This window comes from Neofelis nebulosa, chromosome 4 (genome assembly GCF_028018385.1).
Source record: "Neofelis nebulosa isolate mNeoNeb1 chromosome 4, mNeoNeb1.pri, whole genome shotgun sequence".
Lineage (NCBI taxonomy): Eukaryota > Metazoa > Chordata > Mammalia > Carnivora > Felidae > Neofelis > Neofelis nebulosa.
The window spans coordinates 83,096,612-83,113,811 of NC_080785.1; the positions used below are offsets into that span (position 1 = coordinate 83,096,612).

The following is a 17,200-nucleotide window of genomic DNA, read 5'->3' on the forward strand; positions in this document are numbered from 1 at the left end:
GTCATCTCTTTGCTGATAACCTCTCATTTTCAAACAAAGATGTGAGTTTTCAGCTTCAAGACAGAATATTGGAAAGTTAATAAAGCCGTGTGTCCTTAATGTTTATAGAAATGATTCCAGACATCCCTACAAATTGGGTGAGCACAGAATAGTAAAATCGAGACCAGTTGCATTTTTAGCAACCAACACAGAAGTCAGTCCAAATCTGCCAAGAGCATCCTGGAAAAGGCCAATTTTCATTTGACTCATCCAACTGATGATTAGTTGGACTCATTTAACGCCACCCCTTCCCTTTGCAGTGTAAAGGGAGGTCAGCGTATCACAAACTCTTATCTTGTGTGGTGAGATATTGAACACCTAAATAAAATTACTCCTGCCCATGTTTAATCGATTCCTGGAGGAAAGGGATGTTTTAGGTGAAGCTAGGCGTTAATAACGTGACTCATGAGTACAACTTGGTGATACCATTGAAGCAGCGTGCTTTCAAGCACCAGGAACCTGCTTCGTCATGGCAGTCATCTTGACATTTGCCACAGAAAGGAATGTGTAAAATTCTTATGATGTTTGTCACTTTAAAAATACCAAACCCTTCATTGCCTTGACATTATATTAGAATTGACTAAATATGCCTCTGTGAAAATGTTAGGGGACAGGCAAATGGGCCATGGGAAGCCTCAGGAGGATGGGCACAATGGAGGGTGTGCAGATTGCTCTAAATTAAACATGTAGAAGGCTTGGTTGTCTTTCAAAACACCTGATTGTCCTGTTGATATAAATGTAGAAAACAGAATTAATTTTCATGAGGTAAAATGGTATTGTGCATGTGTAGCTCGGGGCCCAGGGGATTGATACATGGTGTTAAGTCTGCTGGTGAATAATTGTTTAAAATTTATATTAATACTCTATGGTAATAAATCAGCTTAGGGGAATGGTAACTCATCACAGAGCAAACCATGTATGGTAATTAGATGAGGTCATTCATCTCCTTAAATGATCAGATGTGACACAATCTGTCTGTGTGGTGTCTAAAAGCCAGCTGAGTCCCTGGGTGTAAATGACCATGACAGAGGGGTGCTTTGAGGGTTGCAAGCCTTGGATTTGGTCCTACCCCTTCTGGTTTTTTCTATAAGTGAAGCAGAGTAGCCCCTGGGATTCCGTTTTTATAATATGCAGAGGGATCTAAAACCTGAGACCAATATGCCACTCAAAATCTGTTTTTTTTCCTTTTTTCTTTTTTCCCTGTTTTCTTCTGCATCCCCACCCTAATTGCAGGGAATCATATTTATATGGCATATATAAATATGATGCATATAACATTATATATGATGTTTATATTTATTACATATGTAACAGTGTAAACATAAGATAATATGTAATATTACATATTTTATGCATTCTATGTAAACATAAACATAAGTATGTAACATTAGTATATATGAACATTGTATATAATAGGAATGTAATGACTTATATGAAGTGGAAATAATAAAACAGTAGAATACACATAGGGATTCAGATGTGTTACATGCGTGTAGAATATATATTTAGAAGATGTTATAAAACCTGAAAATGCTTTGTAGTGTCCAGCAGTGCTATCATACATATGAAGGATTGCAAATTTCATTAGGAATAATTGGAACATCAAAATGGATGGGATGGGATGTATACTTGCTGACTATAATTTTAATTTTTTGTTGGCTTTGAGTCCTGTGATCACACTTTTTTTCATCTTCCAACTCTCCCATCAAATCACCCCCAATGATTCCATATTGCACGACTGGCCTCCAAAAGTTGCTAGGAAGCATTTGGTAGCCATTCAAGAAAAGCCAGAACCAGACTAGTGTCTTCTGGAAGTTTCTAGAACTCAAGGTAGGCCTTCGGGTATGGTTGAAAGAATCAGCGTTTTGAGTCAGGTAATGTGAAGGTTAAACCCTGCCTCTGATAGAGCCCGTGTAACCGTGGGAAGTTAATCTCCCTGAGTTGTAGTTTTACCCTCTCTAGAAGAGCAGTCACGTTCCATACCTTGTGGGGGAGATTATGAGGCTTAAATGAGAGGCCATCAAGTCCTGGTATGTGTATGTCCCACTGAATTTGTTGAACAAAGGGTGGAGACTATTAGCTTCTCTCATTCTATTTACCATGAAACCAGTAGAAGTTGAGGTCTTTCTCCCAGTTTTAATCCACTCCTAGGGCTGTCTTTGGACTGTATTAGGAATTACTTAATTTTTCTAAATAGTCTCTTACTGTGTGCATGTTAAACAGATTAGAACATTGGGAGAAAGTCTTCTCTGGAACAGGCAATCAAAAGAGAGGACTAAGTAAAAAATGTAACACACCAGACCTTGTTCAGTGTTCTGAGCTTGGGTTTAAGGTTTTTTTTTTATGCTGTATGTCATGGTTATTGTCTGAAGTTGGGTTTACGTCACTGGAAGAGATGCTCGGCTACATCAGCTGCCACTTGGGACCGTACCCTCTCGACTAAATTAGAACAGATTGCTACTAAGACACTCAGGTCTCCTGTCTTTTAAATGGACTTGGGTGTTGGATTCATCATCAAGTACACATTCTTATATGCCACTACCAAGTACTCAAAGCTGTAAAAAGTGCTCATCTGGGGTGTGGTTGCAGCCTTTCTAACCAGTCTTCTTCATCTGAACCACAGAACACAGATAACGACCTGGGAGACTATTTTTCAGTTCTTTCAAAAGTGGTCCGTAACTAGTACCATTCTAGAAGCATAGAGAAGTTACTTTTTAAAGAATGGATGCTTTTGAACATTAGGCTTAATTCTCTCAGGAACTTGCCTGGTTGGTTAAAAGTGTGGGCCCTAAGCTCAGCTCTCCAGTTATTGCCGGGGTAGCTTGAATGGTTGGTAAAACCTCATAAGGTTGTGAGAGTTAAGAATGCGCCTGGGTGGCTCAGTTGGTTAAGCATCCGACTCTTGGTTTCAGCTCAGGTCATGATCTCACGGTTTTATGAGTTCAAGCCCTGCATCAGGCTCCCCACGCTGACAGTCTCCCTCTCTCTCTGCCCCTACCCCACTCACGCTTTCTCAAAATAAATAAACTTAAAAGAATGTTAATTCATGTAAAGCAGTGGCACATAGAAAGTACCAAATAAATACGTGATTAGAAGCAGGAGAATTTTGTGGATCAGGTGACTTGGGTTCCTGTTTGTTTCCATCACAAACGATATGGGACCTGAAGAATACGTGGCTTTCACACCTTCTAACATCTAGTTGCTCAGCACCCAACTGTTACCTAACGACGTGGTATTAGTGTGTCTGTTGAACATAAACTAGATTTTTCCTGGGACTTGAGTACTCCAGTGCATGTGGGTATGCTTTGGAAAAGGTCCCACCTCCTACCCCTTCTATTTCAGTTTCGTTTCTGTTAATCTTTCTGAAATCAAAAATGGTCAAGTTTGATGTTTTCTGCCCTTTTTAGTACTCTGTGCTACCCTTGAATTGCACTTAAGAAATGTATAATGAAATCAGGGACGTAGCATCCTTATGTACAGAAGAATAATGTCTCATTGTCACTTGATGCTTTTGCTTTGTGGAATAAATACTAGATGTTCCCTGTGGATAATATGTTTCTTGTAATTGTTAAAAGTTATCTGAAGCTGGCAACTCTAAAACTGTATCCTCAATGATTGTGATACTATGTATAGCATAGAATGGTGCCCCACCTTTTTTAAAAAAAAAACGTTTATTTGTTTTGAGAGAGTGAGAGAGAGAGTGTGATCAGGGGAGGGGGAGAGAGAGAGAGAGAGAGAGAGAGAGAGAGAGAGAGAAAATCCCATGCAAGTTCTGTGCTGTCAGTGCAGAGCCCTACGTGGGGCTGCAGCTCATGAACCGTGAGATCTTGACCTGAGCCGAAATGAGTCTGACACTTAACAAAATGAGCCATTCAGGCACCCATGTCCCCTCCACCCCTTTTTTTAAGACTAGCAATAAATACATCATATCTTACCGTGAGGGATAAATTAATACTATCCAGTGTTTTTAAAAAACAGTGTGAATCAATTATACTGCTTAAAATATCAATTCTAATTTTTCTTCTTTTTAAAAGTTTATTCATTTTGAGAGAGACAGAGTCAGAAAGAGTGTGGGAGGGGCAGAGAGAGAGAGAGGGAGACAGAGAATCCCAAGCAAGCCCTGCGCTGTTAGCACAGAGCCCTATATGGGGCTCAAACTCATGAACTGAGAGATCATGACCTGAGCCGAAACCAAAAGTCAGACGCTTAACCAACTGAGCCATCCAGGCTCCCCTCCATTCTAATTTTTCGAGAAGAATTTTATTAGAGCTTATCACCCATCTTAAAGTTTAGAGATGCATGTGCAGAATCACATACGGTGTGGCTTTCCCTTGTGCCCAGTTGGCTTGCGTTCCTCCTGACGTAATTGTGTGATTAAATGAGAGAAATCAGGATATTCCTAAATTCTCGGCATTTATGCAAAGAAGATTCGAAATCACATGATATAAAAAAGATTGAGTACTGTCTACCGATTTAAAGTGCAGTGAATGAAAGCAGTCTTCCCAAAGGCATTTTATATGAAGATGGTAGATAACATGAGCCCCTTGTTTAGAATTTACTAGTCTAGATTCATTTATTGACTTACTTTGGTATTTCTTTTTTTTTCTATTTTTATTTTTTAACGTTTTATTTATTTTTGAGACAGAGAGAGACAGAGCATGAACGGGGGAGGGGCAGAGAGAGAGGGAGACACAGAACCGGAAGCAGGCTCCAGGCTCCGAGCCGTCAGCCCAGAGCCCGATGCGGGGCTCGAACCCACGGACCGCGAGATCGCGAGATCGTGACCTGAGCTGAAGTCGGACGCTCAACCGACTGAGCCACCCAGGCGCCCCTAGTTTGGTATTTCTAATACTGCATAATATATTACCACAAACCCAGTGGTTTAAAACAGTGTATTTTTTCTCATAGTTTCCACGGTGAGGAGTCTAGCTGTGGCTCGGGGCACCACAAGGCTGCAGTAGGTGTTGACTGGTCTGCTTTCCCTTCTTGGGCTACTTTCTCTTACTCTTTTAAACTTATGTAGTTGTCCACACTTCTTTGTGGTTCTAGGAATACCTCCTCCCTCCTTCCATTTGTTCTCAGCTCCTAGAGGCCACGTGCACATCACTTCCATGAGGACCCTGCAGGTCCTGAATAGGGTGGTTTACTTTTTCAAGGCCAGCGGGAAAATCTATTCAGAAAGGAGCCCAGTCTTTCCGAAGGACTTTCACCTGATTGAATACAACACCCATGCTCATCGCTCTTTTGATTAACTCAGAATCAAGTGGTTTGGGAGCTTACCTGCATCTACAGAACCCCTTTGCCTTTGCCATGGGACAACCTAGTCATGGGAGTGACATCCCTTTTTGATGGCATGCCCAACCCCCGCTGCAGGAGCACAGATGATCTGTGCAAGCCGACAGAGAATCCTTTCTTCCACAAGTTTTACTATCACACCAACAACCAGAAAATAGGATACTCGTTCTTCTCCAGCTGTAGATGTTCACCAACAGTGGAAATGCTGAGTCAGATGACCTATCGTCCTTTTGCTGCCAGGCACCCTGTGCTTTGCCACTTTGGTTCTGATCCATCCTGTAAGGAGACTAAATTCCAATAGCTCACTAACAACTCATTACTGGTGTTAGCTGAACTCTTCACCCTCTACAAAGAAAAGATTTCTCTCTGCTATGGTTGAAGCCGATTTACACAAAATCGTCAACAAATGTGTGGAAAAATTATAAGACAATTCTTTTGAAATATAAAGGCTTAAGTTATTTCCAAGTTAAGGTTTCTACTTCATGATATCTTAAATCTCCTAAAATTACTTGCATTTCCTGGCCTGTATAAACTAGGTGATTTTCTAAAATCCTAATGAGCATTTTTTTTAGGTTTTTATTTTTATTTATTTCGAGAGAGAAAGCAAGCAGGGGAGGGACAGAGAGAGAGAGAGAGAGAGAGACAGAATCCCATTCGAGATGTGGGGTTCGAACTCACAAACTGTGAGGTCATGACCTAAACTGAAATCAAGGGTTGGACACTTAACTGACTTAGGAACCCAGGAGCCCCAGCATTTCTTTTTTTAAATACATCTTGATATGGAAGAGTAGCATTTCTAACTAATGCCCCAGTTATCAAGTATTAATGCAGAAGTGTACATTGTAACGGAAAGCATCCATAAAAAATTTCTCCTCTTCCGTGAACTGATTTAGGTGAATAGCTATGTCTTCTCTTTTTAAAGAGAAGATGATCATAAGATGCTTCTTCACAATAACTAACTACTGGGTACTTGGTAAATTTAACTTTAAAAAGGGGCCCCTCTATTCTGCAAACAGGTGCTCTCTTGCTCTGCCCTCCCTATACCTGGTCATTTCAGTTTGGCAGTGCTGCTGATGGCCTGATTGGTTCAGGATTTCCCTTGTTATACCTTTAGCAGTAATTAATTTGCTGACATCAGGGGATTCTGGCCAGAGTAATTGTCTAATGCGGTGCTTTTTGCACTACCTATGCAAAAGGAATAGAGGTTTTGTTTTTTTTTTTCCTAAATTTCGTGTCCATTGAAAATATGTACTTTGTAGAACACAATGAAAATCAGTGAATGGAAAAATGGAATTTAAAAAGATATGAATTTTGTTTTTAAATAATTAGGTTCAATAGTCATAACATTACTTTTTTAAACTGTTGAAAAAGTGTCTAAACACTCTGTTTCTATGCTTTTCCTTGAGCTGATCTGCAGAGCACGATCTGAGGAACACTGGTTTAATTCGTTTAGCTATTTGAGGTAACTAAATTGCTGTTTTCAGTTTAAAAATGGCATTAAAATATAGATTTTCACATTAAGTTATTAAAAACAATTTTTTAAATGTTATTTATTTTGAGAGAGAGAGATAGAGTGTGAGCAGGAGAGGAGACGAGAGAAAGGATGGCCCAGAATCTGAAGCAGGCTCCAGGCTCTGAGCTGTCAGCACAGAGCCTGACGTGGGGCTCAAACCACCAACCCATGACCTGAGCTGAAGTTGGTCACTTAACCGACTGAGCCACCAGGCTCCCCTCTATGCAATCTCTTCTGAGTAAAATCTAGCACTGTGCACTTAATTCTCAACAGTTGTCTCAAGCACTTTTATAGTTTTCCCGACCTTTGAGATAAAGTTGTTTCCTAAAAAACAGAATTATATATTTTAAGAATCTCTCGAGGGGTCCTCATTCAATCCTTTTGTGGGTCACTTAAAACTAATTGAATTCAACAGCTCTTTTTATAAAGATGCTGCATCTCCCAACTAATAGGTAGGATAGCAAGCCAATAACAGTGCCAATATTGACAGCGCTAGACAAACTCTTGCTGTAACTCGCAGAGTAGCTATCCCTTCTAAGTGATTTTCAGGATAAGCGCTCTCGCTCTCTCTCTCTCGCTCTCTCTCTCTCTCGCTCTCTCTCTCTCTCTCTCTCTCTCTCTCTCTCTCACACACACACACACACACACACAAATACCTTATTGGTAAATTCCCTTATAACATAACTTCATGGGTCTTACACTAAAATTTGTGGCTGTTTCTATGTAGTGTGAAAATAACCTTCAAGAAAGAGAATGGGTAATTTAGCATTACAAAGACCATGATTGTAAGAAACATGCAGAACTCTTACCAATGGAAATTGTCCAACACTTGATCACCATTACATTTAATTATTACAGAAATATTAACTACTGTTATGTCTTATGTGCACATCATTTAAAACATCTGGACAAGATGACCCTCATACATGAATGTTTTCATTTAATGCATTTGTAATTTGGCTGAAAATGTGGGTGAGAATTTAGAACCATAGGTCTTATAAGTATCACATCTAAAAGTATTATTTTCTTTGTGAGCATCTTTGGTTAGGGGTTGGTGAGGCCTTTTTCTTAGAACTACATGAAAGAGTAGGAAGGGAAAATATGTTTAAAGCTTATGTATGGATAAGGCACCAAAAACCTTTGCTGCATCATGTAATTTTTATGAAGCCAAGGTATTATTTCAGAATTATGAGATTATTCCATTAATCTTAGATGGTTCTGAAATGAAAGTCTTTGGGTTATTCTTTCTCCTTCTTGACCATCTTCATTTTAAATTAGATTGTGAATTAAGGCACATTTATGCTTACCTGATCTGATTAATTCTGAACAGTCCTACTTGCCTGTGAGCACTATAGAAGTGACATGGGCATTATATTTAGTAGTGTAGGAGGCAGTCACTAACTGTTAAATGTGGTTTTAGGTCTACTGCCTTTAGGTTTTAGGTCTACTTTCTCTCTACTTGTGTCACAATATTTATTCTTTTCTTTTTTTTTTTTTTTTTAACATTTTTTAATTTATTTTTGGGACAGAGAGAGACAGAGCATGAACGGGGGAGGGGCAGAGAGAGAGGGAGACACAGAATCGGAAACAGGCTCCAGGCTCCGAGCCGTCAGCCCGGAGCCCGACGCGGGGCTCGAACTCACGGACCGCGAGATCGTGACCTGGCTGAAGTCGGACGCCCAACCGACTGCGCCACCCAGGCGCCCCTATTCTTTTCTTGATAGATCAAGTGTCCACAAGCTTTTCCTTGGTTGATCAAATTCTTGCTTTTATGTTCCATCCATGATTTGAAACCTCCCACTCTCTTAAAAACAAAACAAAACCTCAAAGGAATTTTTCTTTCCCAAACCATTGACAACAGAGTCTTTCTGGAGATATCATTTGAAAAGAGTTCATTAACACAGATAAATCTCTAGTGTGTCGGCCATATAAATCCAGACTATATATATATGTGTGTGTGTGTGTGTGTGTGTGTGTGTGTATATATAGACAGAGAGAGAGAGCATTCAGAACCTGGGGAGAGGGATAGAAAGAGAGAGCAAGAGAGAGAATCTTAATCTTAAGCAGGCTCCTTACTCAGTGTGGAGCCCGACTTGGGGCTCTATTCCACGCCCCTGGGATCATGACATGAGTGAAAATCAAGAGTTAGACTCTCAACCAACTGAAGTCCCCAGGCACCCCAATGCAGACCATATGTTTAAAGAGAGGATTTTCCTGTAGTTCTCTTCCACCTTGTAATGAAACTGCCAAACATTATGTCAGAAGAGGAATGTCTAGACTATCTGCTTCTGAAGTGTGCTTACCAATGTCCTGGCATAGAGTCAAGGAACAAGTTTTGAAAGAATGGGTTTTTAGGGTTTTCTGTCTGACTTCAGATTCCTTCTCTTAAATATCAGATATTACTATAAAGAAATCATCACTTTTGATAGCTGTTAGTGGCATATATGCAGTGCAAATAAACTGAGCATGACCAGTAAAGAACTGTGGATATATGTGATATTATAATAATTAAGAGTGCAATTTTATCAAATTACAGGTAGTAGAATACCAGTGTAGTAGGTTAAGAAGGGCAGACCATTAGTATGAGAAGGACAAAGGTGTTTTCAAGGACGTGCACTTAAAGAATTGTAAAAAATAATTGAGTTATAAACTTAGTGATACAACTAACATTAGAGGAAAGTTTGGTTTGATTTCTTCTTTGCTCTGATATTTCTATTTTTTGTCGTTCTGAATTGAAGGTTGAAAAGTGACTCCACATAAAACATAATACAAACTTATCAAAGGCAAATACTCTGCAAAATTGTTGTTTAAAATAAGGAAACAAGGACCTCAAAACACTTAAAGCAGGGTATTCTTTGTAATGTTTTACAAAGAAGATAGTCCAGCATTTTTTAAGAGACAGAACTGGAGTTTCTCTTTATATCCACTTAGGTACATTTCTGAATACTTTTCTCATGCTTTTATCTGACAGTGAGAGCGATTCTGTTTCTGGCCTCCAAGATGTGGTAGGTTAAAAGCAATGTTTTATCTTGAAAAGAAAACAAAATCACAAGTTGATAATAGGATGAAAACTGGAAGGGGATTTTTGGAATTCTTAATATTACAGGCAATACAGCTTTAAATCATATATATTTCTTACCAATCTTTGGTTGCTCCTAAATTCAGATACAGCACGATAAAGGCTATATTGTTTTATTTTAATGTTGTAATATTTGTTTATATTTCATAATTTTTACTCTTTGGTAATAATATATAATATTGACACGTTAGAAAAATCAAATCAGAGAAATCTGACGGAAAATGACTATTAATGTCTATTAATGGGCACTTAGGAAAGATAGCATTACGATGTGGAATTTATAACCAAACCACTAATTTTTCCACACAATTTAAGGATCCATTTCTCCAGCTTGGCATTATTGACATTTTGGACCAGACCATTCTTTATAATGAGGGCTTGTCCTGTGTATTGTAGGATGTTTAGCAGCATCTTTGGTCTCTATCTCTTAGAAGCCAGTAGCAACCTGTCCCCAAGTCATGACAATAAAAAAAATGTCTCCAGACATTGTGAAATGTCTCCTGAGGTGCAGGATCACCCCTGGTTGAGAACCATTGATCAAAGTGAAATCTGCACAATAAATTGGCCCATGAAATGTATTCCTGTTGCCAATGCTGTCTATTTCTGGCTCAGTTTCACAATGCTTATGTGGTGTTTGCATTTTGCTAATGTTTGTCACATCAGTGAGTTTTATTCATTAATCCCTGATAATAAGTATGCTATTAAAAGAGGTAAATTGGCTAGTTCAAAGTATTTTCTGAATTAAGCTGTTAAATTTAGTTTTTGGTGAAGCAGGAAGTGTAATTATTTAACATATAGTCAAATGTACAGGGGTATAATTCCCCTGTTCCTGGAGATCTGTGAATTTCCTGAAGGAAAATGTTCCAATGAAACATGTCTTTACCAGAATCGTGCTGGTGTCTGCTCTTTCCTGCTGGGTTTGGAGCGGAAATGAGACAATCCATCCTGTCCTTGTGCACACTGCATAAAATGCTTTGTAGATACCAGAAATTCTGGACAGTTGCCAGGGTGGCCTGTGGGCAAACTGTAATTAACATGGACACACACACTCTTGTTAGGGGTATTTGTTTCACCTGGGAAAGATGCTTAGAAAACTAATGAAGGTTTTCTTGGCTGAAAGTGCTCCATTTTTTTTCAGAGGGGAACAATTAACAGAGACCCAAAAACAATAAGAACACTATTGGGACAAACTCACAGTACTACTCAACTTCATTGTAGGTGTATCGTATAGTGTTCTCTCTTGTACGTGGCTTTGAAATTGTATAGGGCTGGCCTGATCACATACCAAAAATAACCTGATGAGTATGAAAAGAATACCAGGTGTTTCTGCTCATCTACTTCTGTAAGTGGAGAACAGCTACATGCAGGCTTTTTCTCTTTTAGGCCAGTGCACTTTCAAGAGTGACAACACAAAGTGGTATAGCATCGAAACAGTAATCCCAGTGAGCGCTGTCTACATTGGTGAGGAGGGAATGCTATTACATGAGAGAAAACGGAAACCCAGAATGGTCCAAGATAATCTTTTCCCTTGATTTGGTCAAAAAGTAATTTCTTTGCTTCTTTTTCTTCTGACTTCAAAGAAATAATACAGTATTTTACCTCTTTAATGTGATTGGCTTATGTGGGGCTCTTAAAGTACTCCAGATCCATTCTACTCGTTGACTTAGCAGAGGCTAGAAAGACCCATTTTTTGTGATGAATATCTCCTTTTCATATTGTCCTAAGATACCTCTCTTGTACATGTCATTTTATTAACAAAAATAAAAATATATTGTCCTCCCACTATATGGAAAACCTACTACATTTCCACATATTTTTCTCCCTTTTTTGGGAGTACTCATTATGCATACATGAGCAAAATAATCACACCTTTCCTTTTCTGTACTGCAGACAAATATGGTGAAACCTGTTCTATGCCTTCCAGCATTTTGCTTCGGCTCAGCTATTCCTTTTGTTTATCCTCGTGTTGGGTTTGATTTGGACTGTTTTGGTTTCTGCGTATTGTCCAGCCTAATTGTTAATAATGCCTTTTCACTCTCAGAAGTCCAGTTTTAGATAGCAAATTATGTGGATACCCTGTGCTCGGGCTATTTCACCAGTAGGCCTTAGTGTGTGATCCCATTTATGGTGTCATCATTAGGAAATCTAAAATATATATTAATATTGTAAAAATGTGATATATAGCAGAGATATTTGAGTATATATAAACTTCTAAACATATGTCTGGATTGTAGATATGGTCTAAAATACACACTGATCAAGAAGCACTTGGTCTAGCTTCTTCATGTCCTAGATGCATTTTTTCCTTTAAAAACATGAAGAAATGAGATATTTACTATTTATTCATTAGTAGCAGTTTAAAGTTTTTAAACAGCTATGAATTGACAAGCTTTGCAAATCATTAATGTAAGGAATAATCCTAATTTATGCATTACCTGTGAGACTGCTTTTAAATTCCTTCATGAGATGCTATCATTGGTTGACTTATATTTGCCCCAAATTCATGTGTTGAAGTTTGACCTCCCATAATCTCAGAATGAGACCTCACTTAGATACAGGATCTTTGCAGATGTCATTAGTTAGGATTATGTCATACTGGGAGGGTGGCCTAATCCAGTATGACAGATATCCTTGTAAAAGGGGAAAATGTACACCCCAGTACACACAGAGGGAGAGAGCCCCTTGAAGATTGACGTGGTGCTACTACAGGCCAAGGAACTACCAGAAGCTGGAAGAGAGGCCTACCACCTTCAAAGAGAATATGGCCCTGCTTACTCCTTGATCTTGTAGATCTAGTCCCCAGACTGTGATACAGTATATTTCTGTTGTTCTAGGCCACCCAGTTTGTGACACTTTGTTGTGGTAGCTGCCATATACTCATGCAGACACCATCACACTGAGCTGCTCTGTAGGGATATTCCTGACATTGCATTCAATTATTTAAGGCCTGATGTATACTTGTCATCCTATGCCACAATCGCCGCAAGAGTTTCATTTCAAACAGAGCGTGATTCAAAATAATTCCTTTAGAACATTTAGTTATAAATGTTTTCTAAATTTATGCTTCCAGACAAATGATCTTTTACTGGGTACGTGTGCCCAGACCCTACATATACTCACCCATCCGTTTTGCTTTTCTTCTGGATAGTTTTCCTCTGATAAAAAAATCTAGATTTAGAAACCTGATATTCCCAAAGAGAAGATGCAGTATATTTAAGCTAAAAACAAACAAAAAAAACCCAACAAAACAAAACATCCCAGTCATATGAAGCACAGTCCTACAGAATCTATGTGTTGGGGAAGACTCATACATAACCTACCTGACTGGAATGAAGATATGTGCAATGTAGCTTGTGTTTTAGGCCTTAAAGGCAAACATTCCAGGTAATTTCATGCAGCTCCCACACTACATGTCTAGGGAGTTCTTCTAGTACTCTCTTACAAAGACAGACTTATATCTGATGTTTTTGTCCTGTACTCCTCTCTGGCGTAACACCAATGGATCGGCTCCAGGTTTGGAAAAACGTGTGATGGGTAAATAGGATGATTCTTGCCAGATAGACTTTTCAAGAAATAAAGAAAACCCTTGGGCTTTGAAAGATTTGTTTAATGGAAAAAAAAAAAAAAAAAGGAGGCCAATTTCTAAAGTTTTTTTTCTTCTACTAAAAGAAGGTAATGTGATAATAGTTCCTTCTACTTGGGGACATTTTAAGTTAGAATAGTATGAATTTGTTAACGTGTACATTTTCGGAATGCTAATGATGTGATTATAAATACAAATGGGTAGCTCTGACCTGTGTATTATGTACAGAGTTTCACAGAGGCATATGCTCCCAGGATGGACAGCCTTAGAGAATCAGAGGTCAGGCTCACTTTGAGGTATTACTGCTGGGACTGTGTTCACCTTCTTGAAGAAAAAAGTTTTTACAGTGAACATTCTGGACACCTACACCTCCCTAGAATGGATAAAAATCACTTGTAGGCTGAATCGATACCGTGTGTATTCTTTCAGGACTTGACAGTGTTTTCGCCCTGGCCTCCCGGGATGAAATGCTTGGTGTGTGTTTAACACTCATGGCTCCTCTTGCCACACATTAATACTCAACATTTCTTCGTCTGGAATTATGGGTAATAGGTCTTCTCACTATTTGATTATTTTTCTTGCTTCGTTTCATGCTTCCTTTCTCCACTGTGTTGGATCTCTTGTCAGTTTGGCTTTTGTGTGAGGCACGGGTCCATGATAACAGTGTGTACTGTCTCATTCTGCGGTAAACATTCAGATGCCGTTAGTGGGTTCACTGTGGTGTTGTGACAGTCAGGTGAGGGAATGTGTATGTGAATACTTTGACAAGTGTGGAGCGCAATAGTGACCAGTGATGTTGGGCTGTTCATTTTCCTCACAGAGTGACGATGTTGGATTTGTGGAACTTTACATTCACCACGAAGGTTGGTGCTTGGGCTCTATTTAAGTATCTAGCTTTTTATGAGCTCATCCTATGTTTGAAAGGGAATTTAGATGGCAGGGTTTATATGCTATGATGCTGAAACTGTGACTGTGTTACAGTCATATCTTGCTTTATCATTCTAGTATTTTTTAGCGGCTGAAATTCTGGCAGGTGGATTAGGGGAAGGTAAATTTTAATATTCGTGATAATATATACTATTAATAAAATAATTTGATGTGTATTATTCTCTGTGTATCCGTATAATACATATTTATATGCTATGTATATGTAACATATATACTCCTTAGTAAAATTAATGAAGGGGCACCTGGATGGCTCAGTTGGTTGAGGGTCCAGCTTCAGGTCCAGTCATGATCTCATGACTCCTGAGTTCGAGCCCCACGTCAGTTTCTGTGCTGACAGCTCACAGCCTGGAGCCTGCTTCAGATTCTGTGTCTCCCTCTCCTTGTGTCTCCCTGCCCCTCCCCGCTAGTGCTCGCTTGCTCTCTCTCTCTCTCTCTCTCTTTCTCTCAAAAATAAAAATAAACCTAAAAAAAAAATTAATGAGATAACTTAATAAACATTGTCCCTGAAGAAACAAAGCCAATAGAACAAGATCATACCTTAGATAATCTCTCAGACAGGTTTAACAATATTGAATACGTATTAAGCATTTACATCTATTATCTTAAAGCTTTATTTTTATTAAATTTTTTCCCTAAACTTTTTTAGGTTTCCAAGTGTTCTGATTGTAATTAAGAAAATATTCCAAAAGTTTTACCATAAAGTATGCATGATAGAATAGGCTCCATTTCTTTTCCTAAGAAATAATGAGGCGTTAGGGCCAAACCAATGTCAGCCATTGTCCTGGAGCCCCCTAGAAAGATGTTCATCATAAGCATGACACCTGTGTAGCCACGCAGAGATACGAAGACCTCTCAAGAGCCATTTCTCTGCCCAGGCCTGGAAATGCAGACACATCACTTCTCTGACTGAGAAATCAGGGCATGAATAGAAATAAACTTGCTGATGACCCATTTTTCTTAGGGTAAATGTTAGATGTTGCACAGGGAAAATTAAGTCAATACAAAGCTCCTTTTGCACAGATAGAAAAGTGGTTTCTCAGTCAAATTATAAAAGATAAAAAGTGATTGACTTAAGAAATGCCCAATTATGAATTGCTCAGAAAAGTTACCCAAGAAACACTAATGTAGTCTTTGGATATCTGTTTAGTTTGTGTAACAGGTACAAATAGATATGTGGACTAATTCAAATAATATCTCGTTAATTTTTAAGATACAATGATTATGGTTAAAATAATTTAGTGAACTAAATACCTCACTTCTAGCAAACTGTTAATATTTAAGTGGTTTATATGCATCTTAGAGCTTTTTCTCTCGTCGTTTTGCATCTTTGAAACAACTTGTGAAGTGTTGCAGTTAATTCTGAATTTAAGAGTGTTTTGAAAATCTCAAGAGAGATGTATAATGTTTACTCTAAATAGACCTTTTGAATATCAAGTATTCTTTTACAGAGGCTTCTGCATAATTTTCCACATTTATACCGAGGATTGATGACTTCTGGCCTAAAGAGTAAGGTGAGAAGCAGTTTAGTATATATCTCAAAAATAAAACCAATACTTACCAGGAGACTAACAACTGATTGCTTGCTTCTTTGAGAAGCAAAGCAGAGGAAATGGTTTAAACAGTTACCTGCACAGATAGCTTCAAACACAGATACAGACATGTCATTGAACTCCCCAACAGTTTCTGGGGAGACTGATCAAGGGTCCAGAGGCAATGCCTATGAAAGGCGGCCAGTTTTTTGATCAAAGTTTACTTTTTTTTTTAATTAAATTTTATTTTATTTTTTTAATTTACATCCAGATTAGTTAGCTTATAGTGCAACAATGATTTCAGGAGTAGATTCCTTAGTGCCCCTTACCCATTTAGCCCCCCCCCCCCCCCCCCACACTGTCAAAGTTTACTTTTTAAAATTACTTCTCATGTGTTCAGTGAAACTTAGGTGGGTGGTAACTCAATTACGTTGTTTGAGATTTAGGTAAAGAGATCATGATTAACCGTGACCCAGGATTTTTGTGAGATTTTCAAATATAGATTGTGTGTCTGTGCGTGCGTGTGTGAGAGAGAGAAATGGAGAGAGGTGGAGAGACAGACAGTGGGAGAATATAATAATAGAATGTTTTGGCCTGAGGTGAGGAGTTTAACATCCTGAGGTATCCTGAATTCCTTTGAAAGTTTTCACCTTGTCAAGTTTAGACCTCTCTTGTGTATGCCCATTGTGCGAATCGTACCAAAATACAAATGTTCCTCCAGTGAAGTTTACTATTCAGAAAAAAAAAAAAAATCCCCAGGATAATTTCTACCAGTATTAGCTCCTATGAACTATATGCCAGAAAAATGGGTAAAGGAAGGTGTCCACATACCTATATGAGGAAAAAAAATTTTTTTTTGAAATTTTGGATTCTTGGATATAAATGTTATGTGCCTATTTAAGAACATCAATAACATTTTAAATAACATTGCTTCTTGATGTTTTGATTTTCAGCTGCTCAGTGAGAAATAATTTATTAGCACTAACCATAATTGGTAGCATTTATTAAGTGCTAGGTGCCAGGCAATATGCTAATGTTTTACTTATATTACTTTACTTAATTCTGACCTTCACCTTCTAAAGTAGGAATAGACATTATGTTCTTCTCTAAGTGAAGAAGAAGAAACTGAGGTCTTGAGCAATTAAATGTCCTCTTCTGGGCTACATAGATAGTAACAGTGGGACAGGGATATGCCTGTGATCTGATTCTATTCT

At 38.5% G+C, this 17,200-nt stretch overlaps 1 protein-coding gene across 6 annotated transcripts in view; it reads left to right on the top strand.

Moving 5' to 3' along the window:
* Positions 1–17,200, top strand: part of CACNA2D1 (calcium voltage-gated channel auxiliary subunit alpha2delta 1) — a 508,596-nt gene that overhangs the window by 12,015 nt on the left and 479,381 nt on the right. The gene's annotated exons all lie outside the window — the stretch shown is intronic.